This window comes from Lissotriton vulgaris, unplaced genomic scaffold, assembly GCF_964263255.1.
Source record: "Lissotriton vulgaris unplaced genomic scaffold, aLisVul1.2 SCAFFOLD_1673, whole genome shotgun sequence".
NCBI lineage: Eukaryota > Metazoa > Chordata > Amphibia > Caudata > Salamandridae > Lissotriton > Lissotriton vulgaris.
In genome coordinates this window covers 119,967-141,809 of record NW_028241535.1, presented here as the reverse complement: position 1 = coordinate 141,809, position 21,843 = coordinate 119,967, and the positions used below count along the sequence as shown (strand labels likewise).

Sequence of the window (21,843 nt, the reverse complement as noted above, 5' to 3'; positions counted from 1 at the left end):
CCTGTCCATCATCCTCGGGATCCGCAGCCGGAGCCGTCGGTGAAACGTACGGAGGCGGTGACCGATCTAACAAAGAAAAATCATCAATTTCATTATTAAGGACAGGATAAAGTGGTCGGCGAATAGGAAACTGACCAGTCGTTTGCAAATTACGTTCCCGTTCCTCCCTTTCTTTCTTCTCCTGAGCCTCCTTCTCCTCAAGCTGTAAAGCCTTATCCCGAGCAGCCTTGCGCTGCTCTTTGTCCGCCAAGGCAACCTCACGCTTCATTCGCTCACGCGCCGCTTTCTCCCACATTCGCACGCAATCAAACATGTTTTGTCTAGACCTGCGTTGAAACATACATTGCTCTACAAATTGGATTTTACTCAAATCGTATGACCCGTGTAGGGGCCATTGCAATTCAGGATCGGCCTTGGTGTACTTATGCCATAATTTACTGTACATAATAGGTGGAAGGCCGAATTTGATGTACATTTCCCTATTTGGTGTTCCCTCTGGGGGAGCCGGCTGTGATTCCGCTAACCTAATTGAGGTACCATCTCCTAAACAACACATTCCCCGGAGTGTACTGAAAACAGGCATGTTCAAAAAGTATCACGAAAGCGTGACACCGGACAAAATGGCACTTACAGTTCTTCTCACGATTGTGCCGCTCAAAGGAAAAAAACAAAGTTAGAGAAACATCTCTACATGCCTGCCTATGTGAAGTGCACTACACATATAAGTTCAAAGATCACAAATTCAAAATGTTAGCTAACTCAAATCAAAGTTCATAGAACTCGGCAAGCGTCCGGAGACTACCTCACCGATCACAAAGCACAGATTTCCAGTAAGCGTCCGAAGACTACCTTACCGAACACAAATCTTAGGACTTCAGTAAGCGTCCGAAGACTACCTTACCGAACACAAAGCTTACCAAATTCTCAAATGTCCAGATTCCAACTGCCAAGGTCTTGTAAGCCAAATCAGCCAAACGGCACTTTCTCAGCGATGCAGACACTCGAAAACTCAGTCGGAGACCGGCGCCACCTGGAAGGTCAGATCGGAAGGAAAGGAAAAGACACCGTGGCAGCCAAGACTCGGGTCACTCGTGGCAGCGCGCGCCCATGGCGGGTTTCCAAGCCTTCGTCACGACCTCTCCTTCGGGCATCCGAGTCGCCGATGAGTCCCTTCGTGGTCGCCAATTGAAGTATTTCGGGGTTCCCAAGGCCTACACGCTCCAGAGATTACCCACTTACACACAAGAACTGTTGGCACGGAAGCTGTAAAAGGCAAAGAACAAGTTTATTAAGACCCCATGGGGTGGTGGTACACTCAAACAGCACCCTTCGGTAATGCAAGAGGTATCACACCGAACATTGGTGTGACCCCGTTTATATACAGTTTAGGGGCAATAAAAGATAGGCGGCACAAGTTAAGACATAGTTTCGAGACATATATGGTCATGTTTTGGAATACTGCCAGCTCATTGGAGGGGGCACAACTCCGCTGGTCAGTTTGGTGCACATTCCTGAAGGTTTATGGTCAGTGGGAGCTGCGCATGTGCGGTCTGACCAGTACTAAAAATACCCTGTTGCTGGGCAGACAAGAGCGGTCAGTAGAACGGACAACGGACTAAAGGGCACGTCGGCCACGAGGCCGCTCATGATCTAAGATGGCCGCCACAGTATTCAAAATGGCGTTTATCGTATACAGCCAAGTTAAGGAGGACAACGTGTAGGTTCAGCTAATCGCTAACACGGACGGGCCAATTACGACAGGATTGGAGGCACAATCTGAGCAGAAAGCACCATAAGCTGCTATGGTGCAACTCTTATGTTGACTAGAAACTTTAATATGATGATGCTCTTCTTTTGATATTTCTTTGAGTTAAATTTTATTGTATGTAGCTGACACAGCACTGTTTGCAGCTCCTCAGTTTATGGTTATCCCGTGACAACAATGTATTCATCATATTTATTATTCTACAAAAGTATTTTTAAATGCACTGATGTGGTGTTTGCATGCTATGCAAGTTGGTACATCATTGAATGTTTATAAGGAGCATCGCATAGGATATGTGATATTTGGCACCTGGAGGAGTCGGACACGCAGATCCTGAAAAGAAGTTAAGACTCTCTAGCAAGAGCCGTCCTTATTCTGAGTCTAATCTTTACTTTTAGTGAAATGGTTTATGAAAACCAATCAACTGCTCCAGGTGAGGCTCGAACTCACAACCTCAGCATGGCTCAGTGCAAGTACTGCTGTATAAGTACCGCGCGCTAACCGATTGCGCCACTGGAGCTCACTGTTTTCATTTCTCCCCATTTGAGCCATCTAGTGCTAACCAAGTAGATACTGCACTGCTCCATTATTCACTGTGCAAGATCGACTCACATGCTAGCATGTTATCATGACTATTAAAAATACAGTCCAAATGGAATAGATTTGATAATTCTGCTATATCGTGTGCTCTGTCTATTGAACACCCCATACATTTGCCGTTCTGACACAGTCTAGGATAAACTTATGCTTATTTTTAATTAGCACATAGTTAGAATTTCACCAAAAATGAAATATAGGCTCCTAAGGCAGACGAGGTGGCCGAGTGGTTAAGGCGATGGACTGCTAATCCATTGAGGTGGCCGAGTGGTTAAGGCGATGGACTGCTAATCCATTGTGCTCTGCACGCGTGGGTTCGAATCCCACCTTCGTCGGAAAGCCATCAGACACTCTTTTGAAGGTGAGCATGTCTCGTAGTACAATTACACTCTCTTTCAAGACACTGCCATAATCCACTAGAAGGGCCCAACTGACTATTCCATTATGGCATTTATGTCAAATAAAGGGAAGTATTTTGTGCTTAATTGAAATTAGATCTTTCATGAAGTGTCCAGAGGATTGCCTATTCCTCACTCCTGGCCTTCCAACCAGTTTGGATAGATAGACTGATAAGAAAGCATTTCTTACTCCTAAAGTTTCAGCCGTCTCAAGTGTATGAGTGTTTACATTTGTCTGCCCCACAGAGACAGATCACTTCTAATAAGTGAGTTCTCTATCTGTCACTGATTGCGGACATACTCACTAGAGCTTTCAGTATGGTCATAAATGTGAATACTCTTATGTTCTCAAATCAAAATGGAGTTTTTCCTACTTTCAAGAAAAGTGTCTTAAGCATGCTCTTCGATTTGTGCACGCATGTAGACATTCAAATGCAACTGCATTTCCATACAGAGTCTCAAAATCATAGATATCTTCATACCGCAGTAAGAATACATGTTGCGATTTACAAACTGCAGGCAGACCGGCCTTGTAGCTCAGTGGCAGAGCACTGGTCTTGTAAACCAGGGGTCATGAGTTCAAGCCTCATCAGGGCCTTTTTATATGTGTGTTTCTGTATGTTGTTTTCAAGTCATTCTTTCTAGGAGTCACACCTTGTCTTAAGTTTGCTTATTGACAAGCTTCCCTTTCCTGCTTTCATCTTATCAAGAAGACTTCATGAAAACCATTGAACCATAAACTATTGCCTCACCCCTTCCGATAACCTGACGAACACCTGACAAACGCCATTCTCACCCCGCCGGGCAAGCCCTGCCGGGCAAAGCCAAATAAGCCATGCATATTTAAAGTTCCTTTGAAAGGCAGAGCGAGGACTAGGACGTCTGTTCCGACTGAGTCTGCATCCACAGAAAGGATGAAATAAGGCTCTAGAAATTTCACCAAGGAGATATGAACTTCATCCCCCTTAAAATACTTTTTCTCCCAGATACCCCGGCTCTTAGTCAAATGAGGTTAATCTTCAAAACCCCACCCCCACTAACCATAAATATTCACCTCTCCTGCTGTCCATTCAATTGATACAAGGTATCTTGTACATGGAGAGAATGTGAGAAAAAGCAGAATTGCTTCATAGATTTGGTGACCTTGGATGGGTGGGCTGGATAAAGAAGTGAACTTGGTTTCCGGAAAGGGAGTATCATGATGGGAATGAGGAAAAGAGAACATGGACCACATTCACAGGTTAGAGAAATAAATGTAATAGGCTGAATGGTTTTGAAAAGCTAGCTTTGAGCAGGAATTGTTTTTTAAAATTGCAAAGAACTAAACAAGTTAATGTGGGGTTGGAGGCACAATCTGAGCAGAAAGCACCATAAGCTGCTATGGTGCAACTCTTATGTTGACTAGAAACTTTAATATGATGATGCTCTTCTTTTGATATTTCTTTGAGTTAAATTTTATTGTATGTAGCTGACACAGCACTGTTTGCAGCTCCTCAGTTTATGGTTATCCCGTGACAACAATGTATTCATCATATTTATTATTCTACAAAAGTATTTTTAAATGCACTGATGTGGTGTTTGCATGCTATGCAAGATGGTACATCATTGAATGTTTATAAGGAGCATCGCATAGGATATGTGATATTTGGCACCTGGAGGAGTCGGACACGCAGATCCTGAAAAGAAGTTAAGACTCTCTAGCAAGAGCCGTCTTTATTCTGAGTCTAATCTTTACTTTTAGTGAAATGGTTTATGAAAACCAATCAACTGCTCCAGGTGAGGCTCGAACTCACAACCTCGGCATGGCTCAGTGCAAGTACTGCTGTATAAGTACCGCGCGCTAACCGATTGCGCCACTGGAGCTCACTGTTTTCATTTCTCCCCATTTGAGCCATCTAGTGCTCACCAAGTAGATACTGCACTGCTCCATTATTCACTGTGCAAGATCGACTCACATGCTAGCATGTTATCATGACTATTAAAAATACAGTCCAAATGGAATAGATTTGATAATTCTGCTATATCGTGTGCTCTGTCTATTGAACACCCCATACATTTGCCGTTCTGACACAGTCTAGGATAAACTTATGCTTATTTTTAATTAGCACATAGTTAGAATTTCACCAAAAATGAAATATAGGCTCCTAAGGCAGACGAGGTGGCCAAGTGGTTAAGGCGATGGACTGCTAATCCATTGTGCTCTGCACGCGTGGGATCGAATCCCACCTTCGTCGGAAAGCCATCAGACACTCTTTTGAAGGTGAGCATGTCTTGTAGTACAATTACACTCTCTTTCAAGACACTGCCATAATCCACTAGAAGGGCCCAACTGACTATTCCATTATGGCATTTATGTCAAATAAAGGGAAGTATTTTGTGCTTATTTGAAATTAGATCTTTCATGAAGTGTCCAGAGGATTGCCTATTCCTCACTCCTGGCCTTCCAACCAGTTTGGATAGATAGACTGATAAGAAAGCATTTCTTACTCCTAAAGTTTCAGCCGTCTCAAGTGTATGAGTGTTTACATTTGTCTGCCCCACAGAGACAGATCACTTCTAATAAGTGAGTTCTCTATCTGTCACTGATTGCGGACATACTCACTAGAGCTTTCAGTATGGTCATAAATGTGAATACTCTTATGTTCTCAAATCAAAATGGAGTTTTTCCTACTTTCAAGAAAAGTGTCTTAAGCATGCTCTTCGATTTGTGCACGCATGTAGACATTCAAATGCAACTGCATTTCCATACAGAGTCTCAAAATCATAGATATCTTCATACCGCAGTAAGAATACATGTTGCGATTTACAAACTGCAGGCAGACCGGCCTTGTAGCTCAGTGGCAGAGCACTGGTCTTGTAAACCAGGGGTCATGAGTTCAAGCCTCATCAGGGCCTTTTTATATGTGTGTTTCTGTATGTTGTTTTCAAGTCATTCTTTCTAGGAGTCACACCTTGTCTTAAGTTTGCTTATTGACAAGCTTCCCTTTCTATCTTTCATCTTATCAAGAAGAGTTCATGAAAACCATTGAACCATAAACTATTGCCTCACCCCTTCCGATCGCCTGACGAACGCCTGACAAACGCCATTCTCACCCCGCCGGGCAAGCCCTGCCGGGCAAAGCCAAATAAGCCATGCATATTTAAAGTTCCTTTGAAAGGCAGAGCGAGGACTAGGACGTCTGTTCCGACTGAGTCTGCATCCACAGAAAGGATGAAATAAGGCTCTAGAAATTTCACCAAGGAGATATGAACTTCATCCCCCTTAAAATACTTTTTCTCCCAGATACCCCGGCTCTTAGTCAAATGAGGTTAATCTTCAAAACCCCACCCCCACTAACCATAAATATTCACCTCTCCTGCTGTCCATTCAATTGATACAAGGTATCTTGTACATGGAGAGAATGTGAGAAAAAGCAGAATTGCTTCATAGATTTGGTGACCTTGGATGGGTGGGCTGGATAAAGAAGTGAACTTGGTTTCCGGAAAGGGAGTATCATGATGGGAATGAGGAAAAGAGAACATGGACCACATTCACAGGTTAGAGAAATAAATGTAATAGGTTGAATGGTTTTGAAAAGCTAGCTTTGAGCAGGAATTGTTTTTTAAAATTGCAAAGAACTAAAAAAGTCAATGTGGGATTGGAGGCACAATCTGAGCAGAAAGCACCATAAGCTGCTATGGTGCAACTCTTATGTTGACTAGAAACTTTAATATGATGATGCTCTTCTTTTGATATTTCTTTGAGTTAAATTTTATTGTATGTAGCTGACACAGCACTGTTTGCAGCTCCTCAGTTTATGGTTATCCCGTGACAACAATGTATTCATCATATTTATTATTCTACAAAAGTATTTTTAAATGCACTGATGTGGTGTTTGCATGCTATGCAAGATGGTACATCATTGAATGTTTATAAGGAGCATCGCATAGGATATGTGATATTTGGCACCTGGAGGAGTCGGACACGCAGATCCTGAAAAGAAGTTAAGACTCTCTAGCAAGAGCCGTCTTTATTCTGAGTCTAATCTTTACTTTTAGTGAAATGGTTTATGAAAACCAATCAACTGCTCCAGGTGAGGCTCGAACTCACAACCTCGGCATGGCTCAGTGCAAGTACTGCTGTATACGTACCGCGCGCTAACCGATTGCGCCACTGGAGCTCACTGTTTTCATTTCTCCCCATTTGAGCCATCTAGTGCTAACCAAGTAGATACTGCACTGCTCCATTATTCACTGTGCAAGATCGACTCACATGCTAGCATGTTATCATGACTATTAAAAATACAGTCCAAATGGAATAGATTTGATAATTCTGCCATATCGTGTGCTCTGTCTATTGAACACCCCATACATTTGCCGTTCTGACACAGTCTAGGATAAACTTATGCTTATTTTTAATTAGCACATAGTTAAAATTTCACCAAAAATGAAATATAGGCCCTTAAGGCAGACGAGGTGGCCGAGTGGTTAAGGCGATGGACTGCTAATCCATTGTGCTCTGCACACGTGGGTTCGAATCCCACCTTCGTCGGAAAGCCATCAGACACTCTTTTGAAGGTGAGCATGTCTCGTAGTACAATTACACTCTCTTTCAAGACACTGCCATAATCCACTAGAAGGGCCCAACTGACTATTCCATTATGGCATTTATGTCAAATAAAGGGAAGTATTTTGTGCTTAATTGAAATTAGATCTTTCATGAAGTGTCCAGAGGATTGCCTATTCCTCACTCCTGGCCTTCCAACCAGTTTGGATAGATAGACTGATAAGAAAGCATTTCTTACTCCTAAAGTTTCAGCCGTCTCAAGTGTATGAGTGTTTACATTTGTCTGCCCCACAGAGACAGATCACTTCTAATAAGTGAGTTCTCTATCTGTCACTGATTGCGGACATACTCACTAGAGCTTTCAGTATGGTCATAAATGTGAATACTCTTATGTTCTCAAATCAAAATGGAGTTTTTCCTACTTTCAAGAAAAGTGTCTTAAGCATGCTCTTCGATTTGTGCACGCATGTAGACATTCACATGCAACTGCATTTCCATACAGAGTCTCAAAATCATAGATATCTTCATACCGCAGTAAGAATACATGTTGCGATTTACAAACTGCAGGCAGACCGGCCTTGTAGCTCAGTGGCAGAGCACTGGTCTTGTAAACCAGGGGTCATGAGTTCAAGCCTCATCAGGGCCTTTTTATATGTGTGTTTCTGTATGTTGTTTTTAAGTCATTCTTTCTAGGAGTCACACCTTGTCTTAAGTTTGCTTATTGACAAGCTTCCCTTTCCATCTTTCATCTTATCAAGAAGACTTCATGAAAACCATTGAACCATAAACTATTGCCTCACCCCTTCCGATCGCCTGACGAACGCCTGACAAACGCCATTCTCACCCCGCCGGGCAAAGCCAAATAAGCCATGCATATTTAAAGTTCCTTTGAAAGGCAGAGCGAGGACTAGGACGTCTGTTCCGACTGAGTCTGCATCCACAGAAAGGATGAAATAAGGCTCTAGAAATTTCACCAAGGAGATATGAACTTCATCCCCCTTAAAATACTTTTTCTCCCAGATACCCCGGCTCTTAGTCAAATGAGGTTAATCTTCAAAACCCCACCCCCACTAACCATAAATATTCACCTCTCCTGCTGTCCATTCAATTGATACAAGGTATCTTGTACATGGAGAGAATGTGAGAAAAAGCAGAATTGCTTCATAGATTTGGTGACCTTGGATGGGTGGGCTGGATAAAGAAGTGAACTTGGTTTCCAGAAAGGGAGTATCATGATGGGAATGAGGAAAAGAGAACATGGACCACATTCACAGGTTAGAGAAATAAATGTAATAGGTTGAATGGTTTTGAAAAGCTAGCTTTGAGCAGGAATTGTTTTTTAAAATTGCAAAGAACTAAAAAAGTCAATGTGGGATTGGAGGCACAATCTGAGCAGAAAGCACCATAAGCTGCTATGGTGCAACTCTTATGTTGACTAGAAACTTTAATATGATGATGCTCTTCTTTTGATATTTCTTTGAGTTAAATTGTATTGTATGTAGCTGACACAGCACTGTTTGCAGCTCCTCAGTTTATGGTTATCCTGTGACAACAATGTATTCATCATATTTATTATTCTACAAAAGTATTTTTAAATGCACTGATGTGGTGTTTGCATGCTATGCAAGATGGTACATCATTGAATGTTTATAAGGAGCATCGCATAGGATATGTGATATTTGGCACCTGGAGGAGTCGGACACGCAGATCCTGAAAAGAAGTTAAGACTCTCTAGCAAGAGCCGTCTTTATTCTGAGTCTAATCTTTACTTTTAGTGAAATGGTTTATGAAAACCAATCAACTGCTCCAGGTGAGGCTCGAACTCACAACCTCTGCATGGCTCAGTGCAAGTACTGCTTTATAAGTACCGCGCGCTAACCGATTGCGCCACTGGAGCTCACTGTTTTCATTTCTCCCCATTTGAGCCATCTAGTGCTCACCAAGTAGATACTGCACTGCTCCATTATTCACTGTGCAAGATCGACTCACAAGCTAGCATGTTATCATGACTAATAAAAATACAGTCCAAATGGAATAGATTTGATAATTCTGCTATATCGTGTGCTCTGTCTATTGAACACCCCATACATTTGCCGTTCTGACACAGTCTAGGATAAACTTATGCTTATTTTTAATTAGCACATAGTTAGAATTTCACCAAAAATGAAATATGGGCTCCTAAGGCATACGAGGTGGCCGAGTGGTTAAGGCGATGGACTGCTAATCCATTGTGCTCTGCACGCGTGGGTTCGAATCCCACCTTCGTCGGAAAGCCATCAGACACTCTTTTGAAGGTGAGCATGTCTCGTAGTACAATTACACTCTCTTTCAAGACACTGCCATAATCCACTAGAAGGGCCCAACTGACTATTCCATTATGGCATTTATGTCAAATAAAGGGAAGTATTTTGTGCTTAATTGAAATTAGATCTTTCATGAAGTGTCCAGAGGATTGCCTATTCCTCACTCCTGGCCTTCCAACCAGTTTGGATAGATAGACTGATAAGAAAGCATTTCTTACTCCTAAAGTTTCAGCCGTCTCAAGTGTATGAGTGTTTACATTTGTCTGCCCCACAGAGACAGATCACTTCTAATAAGTGAGTTCTCTATCTGTCACTGATTGCGGACATAGTCACTAGAGCTTTTAGTATGGTCATAAATGTGAATACTCTTATGTTCTCAAATCAAAATGGAGTTTTTCCTACTTTCAAGAAAAGTGTCTTAAGCATGCTCTTCGATTTGTGCACGCATGTAGACATTCAAATGCAACTGCATTTCCATACAGAGTCTCAAAATCATAGATATCTTCATACCGCAGTAAGAATACATGTTGCGATTTACAAACTGCAGGCAGACCGGCCTTGTAGCTCAGTGGCAGAGCACTGGTCTTGTAAACCAGGGGTCATGAGTTCAAGCCTCATCAGGGCCTTTTTATATGTGTGTTTCTGTATGTTGTTTTTAAGTCATTCTTTCTAGGAGTCACACCTTGTCTTAAGTTTGCTTATTTACAAGCTTCCCTTTCCATCTTTCATCTTATCAAGAAGACTTCATGAAAACCATTGAACCATAAACTATTGCCTCACCCCTTCCGATCGCCTGACGAACGCCTGACAAACGCCATTCTCACCCCGCCGGGCAAAGCCAAATAAGCCATGCATATTTAAAGTTCCTTTGAAAGGCAGAGCGAGGACTAGGACGTCTGTTCCGACTGAGTCTGCATCCACAGAAAGGATGAAATAAGGCTCTAGAAATTTCACCAAGGAGATATGAACTTCATCCCCCTTAAAATACTTTTTCTCCCAGATACCCCGGCTCTTAGTCAAATGAGGTTAATCTTCAAAACCCCACCCCCACTAACCATAAATATTCACCTCTCCTGCTGTCCATTCAATTGATACAAGGTATCTTGTACATGGAGAGAATGTGAGAAAAAGCAGAATTGCTTCATAGATTTGGTGACCTTGGATGGGTGGGCTGGATAAAGAAGTGAACTTGGTTTCCAGAAAGGGAGTATCATGATGGGAATGAGGAAAAGAGAACATGGACCACATTCACAGGTTAGAGAAATAAATGTAATAGGTTGAATGGTTTTGAAAAGCTAGCTTTGAGCAGGAATTGTTTTTTAAAATTGCAAAGAACTTAAAAAGTCAATGTGGGATTGGAGGCACAATCTGAGCAGAAAGCACCATAAGCTGCTATGGTGCAACTCTTATGTTGACTAGAAACTTTAATATGATGATGCTCTTCTTTTGATATTTCTTTGAGTTAAATTTTATTGTATGTAGCTGACACAGCACTGTTTGCAGCTCCTCAGTTTATGGTTATCCCGTGACAACAATGTATTCATCATATTTATTATTCTACAAAAGTATTTTTAAATGCACTGATGTGGTGTTTGCATGCTATGCAGGATGGTACATCATTGAATGTTTATAAGGAGCATCGCATAGGATATGTGATATTTGGCACCTGGAGGAGTCGGACACGCAGATCCTGAAAAGAAGTTAAGACTCTCTAGCAAGAGCCGTCTTTATTCTGAGTCTAATCTTTACTTTTAGTGAAATGGTTTATGAAAACCAATCAACTGCTCCAGGTGAGGCTCGAACTCACAACCTCAGCATGGCTCAGTGCAAGTACTGCTGTATAAGTACTGCGCGCTAACCGCTTGCGCCACTGGAGCTCACTGTTTTCATTTCTCCCCATTTGAGCCATCTAGTGCTAACCAAGTAGATACTGCACTGCTCCATTATTCACTGTGCAAGATCGACTCGCATGCAAGCATGTTATCATGACTATTAAAAATATAGTCCAAATGGAATAGATTTGATAATTCTGCTATATCGTGTGCTCTGTCTATTGAACACCCCATACATTTGCCGTTCTGACACAGTCTAGGATAAACTTATGCTTATTTTTAATTAGCACATAGTTAGAATTTCACCAAAAATGAAATATAGGCCCTTAAGGCAGACGAGGTGGCCGAGTGGTTAAGGCGATGGACTGCTAATCCATTGTGCTCTGCACGCGTGGGTTCGAATCCCACCTTCGTCGGAAAGCCATCAGACACTCTTTTGAAGGTGAGCATGTCTCGTAGTACAATTACACTCTCTTTCAAGACACTGCCATAATCCACTAGAAGGGCCCAACTGACTATTCCATTATGGCATTTATGTCAAATAAAGGGAAGTATTTTGTGCTTAATTGAAATTAGATCTTTCATGAAGTGTCCAGAGGATTGCCTATTCCCCACTCCTGGCCTTCCAACCAGTTTGGATAGATAGACTGATAAGAAAGCATTTCTTACTCCTAAAGTTTCAGCCGTCTCAAGTGTATGAGTGTTTACATTTGTCTGCCCCACAGAGACAGATCACTTCTAATAAGTGACTTCTCTATCTGTCACTGATTGCGGACATACTCACTAGAGCTTTCAGTATGGTCATAAATGTGAATACTCTTATGTTCTCAAATCAAAATGGAGTTTTTCCTACTTTCAAGAAAAGTGTCTTAAGCATGCTCTTCGATTTGTGCACGCATGTAGACATTCAAATGCAACTGCATTTCCATACAGAGTCTCAAAATCATAGATATCTTCATACCGCAGTAAGAATACATGTTGCGATTTACAAACTGCAGGCAGACTGGCCTTGTAGCTCAGTGGCAGAGCACTGGTCTTGTAAACCAGGGGTCATGAGTTCAAGCCTCATCAGGGCCTTTTTATATGTGTGTTTCTGTATGTTGTTTTCAAGTCATTCTTTCTAGGAGTCACACCTTGTCTTAAGTTTGCTTATTGACAAGCTTCCCTTTCCTGCTTTCATCTTATCAAGAAGACTTCATGAAAACCATTGAACCATAAACTATTGCCTCACCCCTTCCGATAACCTGACGAACACCTGACAAACGCCATTCTCACCCCGTCGGGCAAGCCCTGCCGGGCAAAGCCAAATAAGCCATGCATATTTAAAGTTCCTTTGAAAGGCAGAGCGAGGACTAGGACGTCTGTTCCGACTGAGTCTGCATCCACAGAAAGGATGAAATAAGGCTCTAGAAATTTCACCAAGGAGATATGAACTTCATCCCCCTTAAAATACTTTTTCTCCCAGATACCCCGGCTCTTAGTCAAATGAGGTTAATCTTCAAAACCCCACCCCCACTAACCATAAATATTCACCTCTCCTGCTGTCCATTCAATTGATACAAGGTATCTTGTACATGGAGAGAATGTGAGAAAAAGCAGAATTGCTTCATAGATTTGGTGACCTTGGATGGGTGGGCTGGATAAAGAAGTGAACTTGGTTTCCGGAAAGGGAGTATCATGATGGGAATGAGGAAAAGAGAACATGGACCACATTCACAGGTTAGAGAAATAAATGTAATAGGTTGAATGGTTTTGAAAAGCTAGCTTTGAGCAGGAATTGTTTTTTAAAATTGCAAAGAACTAAAAAAGTCAATGTGGGATTGGAGGCACAATCTGAGCAGAAAGCACCATAAGCTGCTATGGTGCAACTCCTATGTTGACTAGAAACTTTAATATGATGATGCTCTTCTTTTGATATTTCTTTGAGTTAAATTTTATTGTATGTAGCTGACACAGCACTGTTTGCAGCTCCTCAGTTTATGGTTATCCCGTGACAACAATGTATTCATCATATTTATTATTCTACAAAAGTATTTTTAAATGCACTGATGTGGTGTTTGCATGCTATGCAAGATGGTACATCATTGAATGTTTATAAGGAGCATCGCATAGGATATGTGATATTTGGCACCTGGAGGAGTCGGACACGCAGATCCTGAAAAGAAGTTAAGACTCTCTAGCAAGAGCCGTCTTTATTCTGAGTCTAATCTTTACTTTTAGTGAAATGGTTTATGAAAAGCAATCAACTGCTCCAGGTGAGGCTCAAACTCACAACCTCGGCATGGCTCAGTGCAAGTACTGCTGTATAAGTACCACGCACTAACCGATTGCGCCACTTGAGCTCACTGTTTTCATTTCTCCCCATTTGAGCCATCTAGTGCTAACCAAGTAGATACTGCACTGCTCCATTATTCACTGTGCAAGATCGACTCACATGCTAGCATGTTATCATGACTATTAAAAATACAGTCCAAATGGAATAGATTTGATAATTCTGCTATATCGTGTGCTCTGTCTATTGAACACCCCATACATTTGCCGTTCTGACACAGTCTAGGATAAACTTATGCTTATTTTTAATTAGCACATAGTTAAAATTTCACCAAAAATGAAATATAGGCCCTTAAGGCAGACGAGGTGGCCGAGTGGTTAAGGCGATGGACTGCTAATCCATTGTGCTCTGCACGCGTGGGTTCGAATCCCACCTTCGTCGGAAAGCCATCAGACACTCTTTTGAAGGTGAGCATGTCTCGTAGTACAATTACACTCTCTTTCAAGACACTGCCATAATCCACTAGAAGGGCCCAACTGACTATTCCATTATGGCATTTATGTCAAATAAAGGGAAGTATTTTGTGCTTAATTGAAATTAGATCTTTCATGAAGTGTCCAGAGGATTGCCTATTCCTCACTCCTGGCCTTCCAACCAGTTTGGATAGATAGACTGATAAGAAAGCATTTCTTACTCCTAAAGTTTCAGCCGTCTCAAGTGTATGAGTGTTTACATTTGTCTGCCCCACAGAGACAGATCACTTCTAATAAGTGAGTTCTCTATCTGTCACTGATTGCGGACATACTCACTAGAGCTTTCAGTATGGTCATAAATGTGAATACTCTTATGTTCTCAAATCAAAATGGAGTTTTTCCTACTTTCAAGAAAAGTGTCTTAAGCATGCTCTTCGATTTGTGCACGCATGTAGACATTCAAATGCAACTGCATTTCCATACAGAGTCTCAAAATCATAGATATCTTCATACCGCAGTAAGAATACATGTTGCGATTTACAAACTGCAGGCAGACCGGCCTTGTAGCTCAGTGGCAGAGCACTGGTCTTGTAAACCAGGGGTCATGAGTTCAAGCCTCATCAGGGCCTTTTTATATGTGTGTTTCTGTATGTTGTTTTCAAGTCATTCTTTCTAGGAGTCACACCTTGTCTTAAGTTTGCTTATTGACAAGCTTCCCTTTCCTGCTTTCATCTTATCAAGAAGACTTCATGAAAACCATTGAACCATAAACTATTGCCTCACCCCTTCCGATAACCTGACGAACACCTGACAAACGCCATTCTCACCCCGTCGGGCAAGCCCTGCCGGGCAAAGCCAAATAAGTCATGCATATTTAAAGTTCCTTTGAAAGGCAGAGCGAGGACTAGGACGTCTGTTCCGACTGAGTCTGCATCCACAGAAAGGATGAAATAAGGCTCTAGAAATTTCACCAAGGAGATATGAACTTCATCCCCCTTAAAATACTTTTTCTCCCAGATACCCCGGCTCTTAGTCAAATGAGGTTAATCTTCAAAACCCCACCCCCACTAACCATAAATATTCACCTCTCCTGCTGTCCATTCAATTGATACAAGGTATCTTGTACATGGAGAGAATGTGAGAAAAAGCAGAATTGCTTCATAGATTTGGTGACCTTGGATGGGTGGGCTGGATAAAGAAGTGAACTTGGTTTCCGGAAAGGGAGTATCATGATGGGAATGAGGAAAAGAGAACATGGACCACATTCACAGGTTAGAGAAATAAATGTAATAGGTTGAATGGTTTTGAAAAGCTAGCTTTGAGCAGGAATTGTTTTTTAAAATTGCAAAGAACTAAAAAAGTCAATGTGGGATTGGAGGCACAATCTGAGCAGAAAGCACCATAAGCTGCTATGGTGCAACTCTTATGTTGACTAGAAACTTTAATATGATGATGCTCTTCTTTTGATATTTCTTTGAGTTACATTTTATTGTATGTAGCTGACACAGCACTGTTTGCAGCTCCTCAGTTTATGGTTATCCCGTGACAACAATGTATTCATCATATTTATTATTCTACAAAAGTATTTTTAAATGCACTGATGTGGTGTTTGCATGCTATGCAAGATGGTACATCATTGAATGTTTATAAGGAGCATCGCATAGGATATGTGATATTTGGCACCTGGAGGAGTCGGACACGCAGATCCTGAAAAGAAGTTAAGACTCTATAGCAAGAGCCGTCTTTATTCTGAGTCTAATCTTTACTTTTAGTGAAATGGTTTATGAAAACCAATCAACTGCTCCAGGTGAGGCTCGAACTCACAACCTCGGCATGGCTCAGTGCAAGTACTGCTGTATAAGTACCGCGCGCTAACCGATTGCGCCACTGGAGCTCACTGTTTTCATTTCTCCCCATTTGAGCCATCTAGTGCTAACCAAGTAGATACTGCACTGCTCCATTATTCACTGTGCAAGATCGACTCACATGCTAGCATGTTATCATGACTATTAAAAATACAGTCCAAATGGAATAGATTTGATAATTCTGCTATATCGTGTGCTCTGTCTATTGAACACCCCATACATTTGCCGTTCTGACACAGTCTAGGATAAACTTATGCTTATTTTTAATTGGCACATAGTTAGAATTTCACCAAAAATGAAATATAGGCTCCTAAGGCAGACGAGGTGGCCGAGTGGTTAAGGCGATGGACTGCTAATCCATTGAGGTGGCCGAGTGGTTAAGGCGATGGACTGCTAATCCATTGTGCTTTGCACGCGTGGGTTCGAATCCCACCTTCGTCGGAAAGCCATCAGACACTCTTTTGAAGGTGAGCATGTCTCGTAGTACAATTACACTCTCTTTCAAGACACTGCCATAATCCACTAGAAGGGCCCAACTGACTATTCCATTATGGCATTTATGTCAAATAAAGGGAAGTATTTTGTGCTTAATTGAAATTAGATCTTTCATGAAGTGTCCAGAGGATTGCCTATTCCTCAATCCTGGCCTTCCAACCAGTTTGGATAGATAGACTGATAAGAAAGCATTTCTTACTCCTAAAGTTTCAGCCGTCTCAAGTGTATGAGTGTTTACATTTGTCTGCCCCACAGAGACAGATCACTTCTAATAAGTGAGTTCTCTATCTGTCACTGATTGCGGACATACTCACTAGAGCTTTCAGTATGGTCATAAATGTGAATACTCTTATGTTCTCAAATCAAAATGGAGTTTTTCCTACTTTCAAGAAAAGTGTCTTAAGCATGCTCTTCGATTTGTGCACGCATGTAGACATTCAAATGCAACTGCATTTCCATACAGAGTCTCAAAATCATAGATATCTTCATACCGCAGTAAGAATACATGTTGCGATTTACAAACTGCAGGCAGACCGGCCTTGTAGCTCAGTGGCAGAGCACTGGTCTTGTAAACCAGGGGTCATGAGTTCAAGCCTCATCAGGGCCTTTTTATATGTGTGTTTCTGTATGTTGTTTTTAAGTCATTCTTTCTAGGAGTCACACCTTGTCTTAAGTTTGCTTATTGACAAGCTTCCCTTTCCATCTTTCATCTTATCAAGAAGACTTCATGAAAACCATTGAACCATAAACTATTGCCTCACCCCTTCCGATCGCCTTACGAACGCCTGACAAACGCCATTCTCACCCCGCCGGGCAAAGCCAAATAAGCCATGCATATTTAAAGTTCCTTTGAAAGGCAGAGCGAGGACTAGGACGTCTGTTCCGACTGAGTCTGCATCCACAGAAAGGATGAAATAAGGCTCTAGAAATTTCACCAAGGAGATATGAACTTCATCCCCCTTAAAATACTTTTTCTCCCAGATACCCCGGCTCTTAGTCAAATGAGGTTAATCTTCAAAACCCCACCCCCACTAACCATAAATATTCACCTCTCCTGCTGTCCATTCAATTGATACAAGGTATCTTGTACATGGAGAGAATGTGAGAAAAAGCAGAATTGCTTCATAGATTTGGTGACCTTGGATGGGTGGGCTGGATAAAGAAGTGAACTTGGTTTCCAGAAAGGGAGTATCATGATGGGAATGAGGAAAAGAGAACATGGACCACATTCACAGGTTAGAGAAATAAATGTAATAGGTTGAATGGTTTTGAAAAGCTAGCTTTGAGCAGGAATTGTTTTTTAAAATTGCAAAGAACTAAAAAAGTCAATGTGGGATTGGAGGCACAATCTGAGCAGAAAGCACCATAAGCTGCTATGGTGCAACTCTTATGTTGACTAGAAACTTTAATATGATGATGCTCTTCTTTTGATATTTCTTTGAGTTAAATTTTATTGTATGTAGCTGACACAGCACTGTTTGCAGCTCCTCAGTTTATGGTTATCCTGTGACAACAATGTATTCATCATATTTATTATTCTACAAAAGTATTTTTAAATGCACTGATGTGGTGTTTGCATGCTATGCAAGATGGTACATCATTGAATGTTTATAAGGAGCATCGCATAGGATATGTGATATTTGGCACCTGGAGGAGTCGGACACGCAGATCCTGAAAAGAAGTTAAGACTCTCTAGCAAGAGCCGTCTTTATTCTGAGTCTAATCTTTACTTTTAGTGAAATGGTTTATGAAAACCAATCAACTGCTCCAGGTGAGGCTCGAACTCACAACCTCTGCATGGCTCAGTGCAAGTACTGCTTTATAAGTACCGCGCGCTAACGGATTGCGCCACTGGAGCTCACTGTTTTCATTTCTCCCCATTTGAGCCATCTAGTGCTCACCAAGTAGATACTGCACTGCTCCATTATTCACTGTGCAAGATCGACTCACAAGCTAGCATGTTATCATGACTAATAAAAATACAGTCCAATTGGAATAGATTTGATAATTCTGCTATATCGTGTGCTCTGTCTATTGAACACCCCATACATTTGCCGTTCTGACACAGTCTAGGATAAACTTATGCTTATTTTTAATTAGCACATAGTTAGAATTTCACCAAAAATGAAATATGGGCTCCTAAGGCAGACGAGGTGGCCGAGTGGTTAAGGCGATGGACTGCTAATCCATTGTGCTCTGCACGCGTGGGTTCGAATCCCACCTTCGTCGGAAAGCCATCAGACACTCTTTTGAAGGTGAGCATGTCTCGTAGTACAATTACACTCTCTTTCAAGACACTGCCATAATCCACTAGAAGGGCCCAACTGACTATTCCATTATGGCATTTATGTCAAATAAAGGGAAGTATTTTGTGCTTAATTGAAATTAGATCTTTCATGAAGTGTCCAGAGGATTGCCTATTCCTCACTCCTGGCCTTCCAACCAGTTTGGATAGATAGACTGATAAGAAAGCATTTCTTACTCCTAAAGTTTCAGCCGTCTCAAGTGTATGAGTGTTTACATTTGTCTGCCCCACAGAGACAGATCACTTCTAATAAGTGAGTTCTCTATCTGTCACTGATTGCGGACATAGTCACTAGAGCTTTTAGTATGGTCATAAATGTGAATACTCTTATGTTCTCAAATCAAAATGGAGTTTTTCCTACTTTCAAGAAAAGTGTCTTAAGCATGCTCTTCGATTTGTGCACGCATGTAGACATTCAAATGCAACTGCATTTCCATACAGAGTCTCAAAATCATAGATATCTTCATACCGCAGTAAGAATACATGTTGCGATTTACAAACTGCAGGCAGACCGGCCTTGTAGCTCAGTGGCAGAGCACTGGTCTTGTAAACCAGGGGTCATGAGTTCAAGCCTCATCAGGGCCTTTTTATATGTGTGTTTCTGTATGTTGTTTTCAAGTCATTCTTTCTAGGAGTCACACCTTGTCTTAAGTTTGCTTATTGACAAGCTTCCCTTTCCATCTTTCATCTTATCAAGAAGAGTTCATGAAAACCATTGAACCATAAACTATTGCCTCACCCCTTCCGATCGCCTGACGAACGCCTGACAAACGCCATTCTCACCCCGCCGGGCAAGCCCTGCCGGGCAAAGCCAAATAAGCCATGCATATTTAAAGTTCCTTTGAAAGGCAGAGCGAGGACTAGGACGTCTGTTCCGACTGAGTCTGCATCCACAGAAAGGATGAAATAAGGCTCTAGAAATTTCACCAAGGAGATATGAACTTCATCCCCCTTAAAATACTTTTTCTCCCAGATACCCCGGCTCTTAGTCAAATGAGGTTAATCTTCAAAACCCCACCCCCACTAACCATAAATATTCACCTCTCCTGCTGTCCATTCAATTGATACAAGGTATCTTGTACATGGAGAGAATGTGAGAAAAAGCAGAATTGCTTCATAGATTTGGTGACCTTGGATGGGTGGGCTGGATAAAGAAGTGAACTTGGTTTCCGGAAAGGGAGTATCATGATGGGAATGAGGAAAAGAGAACATGGACCACATTCACAGGTTAGAGAAATAAATGTAATAGGTTGAATGGTTTTGAAAAGCTAGCTTTGAGCAGGAATTGTTTTTTAAAATTGCAAAGAACTAAAAAAGTCAATGTGGGATTGGAGGCACAATCTGAGCAGAAAGCACCATAAGCTGCTATGGTGCAACTCTTATGTTGACTAGAAACTTTAATATGATGATGCTCTTCTTTTGATATTTCTTTGAGTTAAATTTTATTGTATGTAGCTGACACAGCACTGTTTGCAGCTCCTCAGTTTATGGTTATCCTGTGACAACAATGTATTCATCATATTTATTATTCTACAAAAGTATTTTTAAATGCACTGATGTGGTGTTTGCATGCTATGCAAGATGGTACATCATTGAATGTTTATAAGGAGCATCGCATAGGATATGTGATATTTGGCACCTGGAGGAGTCGGACAGGCAGATCCTGAAAAGAAGTTAAGACTCTCTAGCAAGAGCCGTCTTTATTCTGAGTCTAATCTTTACTTTTAGTGAAATGGTTTATGAAAACCAATCAACTGCTCCAGGTGAGGCTCGAACTCACAACCTCAGCATGGCTCAGTGCAAGTACTGCTGTATACGTACCGCGCGCTAACCGATTGCGCCACTGGAGCTCAATGTTTTCATTTCTCCCCATTTGAGCCATCTAGTGCTAACCAAGTAGATACTGCACTGCTCAATTATTCACTGTGCAAGATCGACTCACATGCTAGCATGTTATCATGACTATTAAAAATACAGTCCAAATGGAATAGATTTGATAATTCTGCTATATCGTGTGCTCTGTCTATTGAACACCCCATACATTTGCCGTTCTGACACAGTCTAGGATAAACTTATGCTTATTTTTAATTAGCACATAGTTAGAATTTCACCAAAAATGAAATATAGGCTCCTAAGGCAGACGAGGTGGCCAAGTGGTTAAGGCGATGGACTGCTAATCCATTGTGCTCTGCACGTGTGGGTTCGAATCCCACCTTCGTCGGAAAGCCATCAGACACTCTTTTGAAGGTGAGCATGTCTTGTAGTACAATTACACTCTCTTTCAAGACACTGCCATAATCCACTAGAAGGGCCCAACTGACTATTCCATTATGGCATTTATGTCAAATAAAGGGAAGTATTTTGTGCTTAATTGAAATTAGATCTTTCATGAAGTGTCCAGAGGATTGCCTATTCCTCACTCCTGGCCTTCCAACCAGTTTGGATAGATAGACTGATAAGAAAGCATTTCTTACTCCTAAAGTTTCAGCCGTCTCAAGTGTATGAGTGTTTACATTTGTCTGCCCCACAGAGACAGATCACTTCTAATAAGTGAGTTCTCTATCTGTCACTGATTGCGGACATACTCACTAGAGCTTTCAGTATGGTCATAAATGTGAATACTCTTATGTTCTCAAATCAAAATGGAGTTTTTCCTACTTTCAAGAAAAGTGTCTTAAGCATGCTCTTCGATTTGTGCACGCATGTAGACATTCAAATGCAACTGCATTTCCATACAGAGTCTCAAAATCATAGATATCTTCATACCGCAGTAAGAATACATGTTGCGATTTACAAACTGCAGGCAGACCGGCCTTGTAGCTCAGTGGCAGAGCACTGGTCTTGTAAACCAGGGGTCATGAGTTCAAGCCTCATCAGGGCCTTTTTATATGTGTGTTTCTGTATGTTGTTTTCAAGTCATTCTTTCTAGGAGTCACACCTTGTCTTAAGTTTGCTTATTGACAAGCTTCCCTTTCCATCTTTCATCTTATCA

The 21,843-nt window shown here is 41.5% G+C and overlaps 24 non-coding genes across 24 annotated transcripts; 16 read left to right on the top strand and 8 right to left on the bottom strand.

The window, feature by feature from the left end:
* Nucleotides 1-2,190: 2,190 nt before the first annotated feature.
* On the bottom strand, nucleotides 2,191-2,285 carry TRNAI-UAU (transfer RNA isoleucine (anticodon UAU)). The gene is made up of 2 exons: nucleotides 2,248-2,285; nucleotides 2,191-2,226 (listed from the first exon to the last, which is right to left on the bottom strand). It is a non-coding gene; the product is annotated as a tRNA-Ile (tRNA).
* A 1,001-nt stretch (nucleotides 2,286-3,286) lies between these two features.
* Nucleotides 3,287-3,358, top strand: TRNAT-UGU (transfer RNA threonine (anticodon UGU)). The gene has a single exon. It is a non-coding gene; the product is annotated as a tRNA-Thr (tRNA).
* Nucleotides 3,359-4,528: 1,170 nt separating this feature from the next.
* Nucleotides 4,529-4,623, bottom strand: TRNAI-UAU (transfer RNA isoleucine (anticodon UAU)). The gene is made up of 2 exons: nucleotides 4,586-4,623; nucleotides 4,529-4,564 (listed from the first exon to the last, which is right to left on the bottom strand). It is a non-coding gene; the product is annotated as a tRNA-Ile (tRNA).
* Nucleotides 4,624-4,912: 289 nt separating this feature from the next.
* Nucleotides 4,913-4,994, top strand: TRNAS-GCU (transfer RNA serine (anticodon GCU)). Its single transcript has one exon. It is a non-coding gene; the product is annotated as a tRNA-Ser (tRNA).
* A 589-nt stretch (nucleotides 4,995-5,583) lies between these two features.
* TRNAT-UGU (transfer RNA threonine (anticodon UGU)) lies at nucleotides 5,584-5,655 on the top strand. Its single transcript has one exon. It is a non-coding gene; the product is annotated as a tRNA-Thr (tRNA).
* A 1,170-nt stretch (nucleotides 5,656-6,825) lies between these two features.
* TRNAI-UAU (transfer RNA isoleucine (anticodon UAU)) lies at nucleotides 6,826-6,920 on the bottom strand. The gene is made up of 2 exons: nucleotides 6,883-6,920; nucleotides 6,826-6,861 (listed from the first exon to the last, which is right to left on the bottom strand). It is a non-coding gene; the product is annotated as a tRNA-Ile (tRNA).
* A 289-nt stretch (nucleotides 6,921-7,209) lies between these two features.
* On the top strand, nucleotides 7,210-7,291 carry TRNAS-GCU (transfer RNA serine (anticodon GCU)). Its single transcript has one exon. It is a non-coding gene; the product is annotated as a tRNA-Ser (tRNA).
* A 589-nt stretch (nucleotides 7,292-7,880) lies between these two features.
* TRNAT-UGU (transfer RNA threonine (anticodon UGU)) lies at nucleotides 7,881-7,952 on the top strand. Its single transcript has one exon. It is a non-coding gene; the product is annotated as a tRNA-Thr (tRNA).
* Nucleotides 7,953-9,108: 1,156 nt separating this feature from the next.
* On the bottom strand, nucleotides 9,109-9,203 carry TRNAI-UAU (transfer RNA isoleucine (anticodon UAU)). The gene is made up of 2 exons: nucleotides 9,166-9,203; nucleotides 9,109-9,144 (listed from the first exon to the last, which is right to left on the bottom strand). It is a non-coding gene; the product is annotated as a tRNA-Ile (tRNA).
* A 289-nt stretch (nucleotides 9,204-9,492) lies between these two features.
* On the top strand, nucleotides 9,493-9,574 carry TRNAS-GCU (transfer RNA serine (anticodon GCU)). Its single transcript has one exon. It is a non-coding gene; the product is annotated as a tRNA-Ser (tRNA).
* Nucleotides 9,575-10,163: 589 nt separating this feature from the next.
* On the top strand, nucleotides 10,164-10,235 carry TRNAT-UGU (transfer RNA threonine (anticodon UGU)). Its single transcript has one exon. It is a non-coding gene; the product is annotated as a tRNA-Thr (tRNA).
* A 1,156-nt stretch (nucleotides 10,236-11,391) lies between these two features.
* On the bottom strand, nucleotides 11,392-11,486 carry TRNAI-UAU (transfer RNA isoleucine (anticodon UAU)). The gene is made up of 2 exons: nucleotides 11,449-11,486; nucleotides 11,392-11,427 (listed from the first exon to the last, which is right to left on the bottom strand). It is a non-coding gene; the product is annotated as a tRNA-Ile (tRNA).
* A 289-nt stretch (nucleotides 11,487-11,775) lies between these two features.
* TRNAS-GCU (transfer RNA serine (anticodon GCU)) lies at nucleotides 11,776-11,857 on the top strand. Its single transcript has one exon. It is a non-coding gene; the product is annotated as a tRNA-Ser (tRNA).
* Nucleotides 11,858-12,446: 589 nt separating this feature from the next.
* TRNAT-UGU (transfer RNA threonine (anticodon UGU)) lies at nucleotides 12,447-12,518 on the top strand. The gene has a single exon. It is a non-coding gene; the product is annotated as a tRNA-Thr (tRNA).
* A 1,554-nt stretch (nucleotides 12,519-14,072) lies between these two features.
* TRNAS-GCU (transfer RNA serine (anticodon GCU)) lies at nucleotides 14,073-14,154 on the top strand. Its single transcript has one exon. It is a non-coding gene; the product is annotated as a tRNA-Ser (tRNA).
* A 589-nt stretch (nucleotides 14,155-14,743) lies between these two features.
* TRNAT-UGU (transfer RNA threonine (anticodon UGU)) lies at nucleotides 14,744-14,815 on the top strand. Its single transcript has one exon. It is a non-coding gene; the product is annotated as a tRNA-Thr (tRNA).
* Nucleotides 14,816-15,985: 1,170 nt separating this feature from the next.
* TRNAI-UAU (transfer RNA isoleucine (anticodon UAU)) lies at nucleotides 15,986-16,080 on the bottom strand. The gene is made up of 2 exons: nucleotides 16,043-16,080; nucleotides 15,986-16,021 (listed from the first exon to the last, which is right to left on the bottom strand). It is a non-coding gene; the product is annotated as a tRNA-Ile (tRNA).
* Nucleotides 16,081-17,081: 1,001 nt separating this feature from the next.
* Nucleotides 17,082-17,153, top strand: TRNAT-UGU (transfer RNA threonine (anticodon UGU)). The gene has a single exon. It is a non-coding gene; the product is annotated as a tRNA-Thr (tRNA).
* Nucleotides 17,154-18,309: 1,156 nt separating this feature from the next.
* TRNAI-UAU (transfer RNA isoleucine (anticodon UAU)) lies at nucleotides 18,310-18,404 on the bottom strand. The gene is made up of 2 exons: nucleotides 18,367-18,404; nucleotides 18,310-18,345 (listed from the first exon to the last, which is right to left on the bottom strand). It is a non-coding gene; the product is annotated as a tRNA-Ile (tRNA).
* A 289-nt stretch (nucleotides 18,405-18,693) lies between these two features.
* TRNAS-GCU (transfer RNA serine (anticodon GCU)) lies at nucleotides 18,694-18,775 on the top strand. Its single transcript has one exon. It is a non-coding gene; the product is annotated as a tRNA-Ser (tRNA).
* A 589-nt stretch (nucleotides 18,776-19,364) lies between these two features.
* TRNAT-UGU (transfer RNA threonine (anticodon UGU)) lies at nucleotides 19,365-19,436 on the top strand. Its single transcript has one exon. It is a non-coding gene; the product is annotated as a tRNA-Thr (tRNA).
* Nucleotides 19,437-20,606: 1,170 nt separating this feature from the next.
* TRNAI-UAU (transfer RNA isoleucine (anticodon UAU)) lies at nucleotides 20,607-20,701 on the bottom strand. Its single transcript has 2 exons — nucleotides 20,664-20,701; nucleotides 20,607-20,642 (listed from the first exon to the last, which is right to left on the bottom strand). It is a non-coding gene; the product is annotated as a tRNA-Ile (tRNA).
* A 289-nt stretch (nucleotides 20,702-20,990) lies between these two features.
* TRNAS-GCU (transfer RNA serine (anticodon GCU)) lies at nucleotides 20,991-21,072 on the top strand. Its single transcript has one exon. It is a non-coding gene; the product is annotated as a tRNA-Ser (tRNA).
* Nucleotides 21,073-21,661: 589 nt separating this feature from the next.
* TRNAT-UGU (transfer RNA threonine (anticodon UGU)) lies at nucleotides 21,662-21,733 on the top strand. Its single transcript has one exon. It is a non-coding gene; the product is annotated as a tRNA-Thr (tRNA).
* Nucleotides 21,734-21,843: the final 110 nt, after the last annotated feature.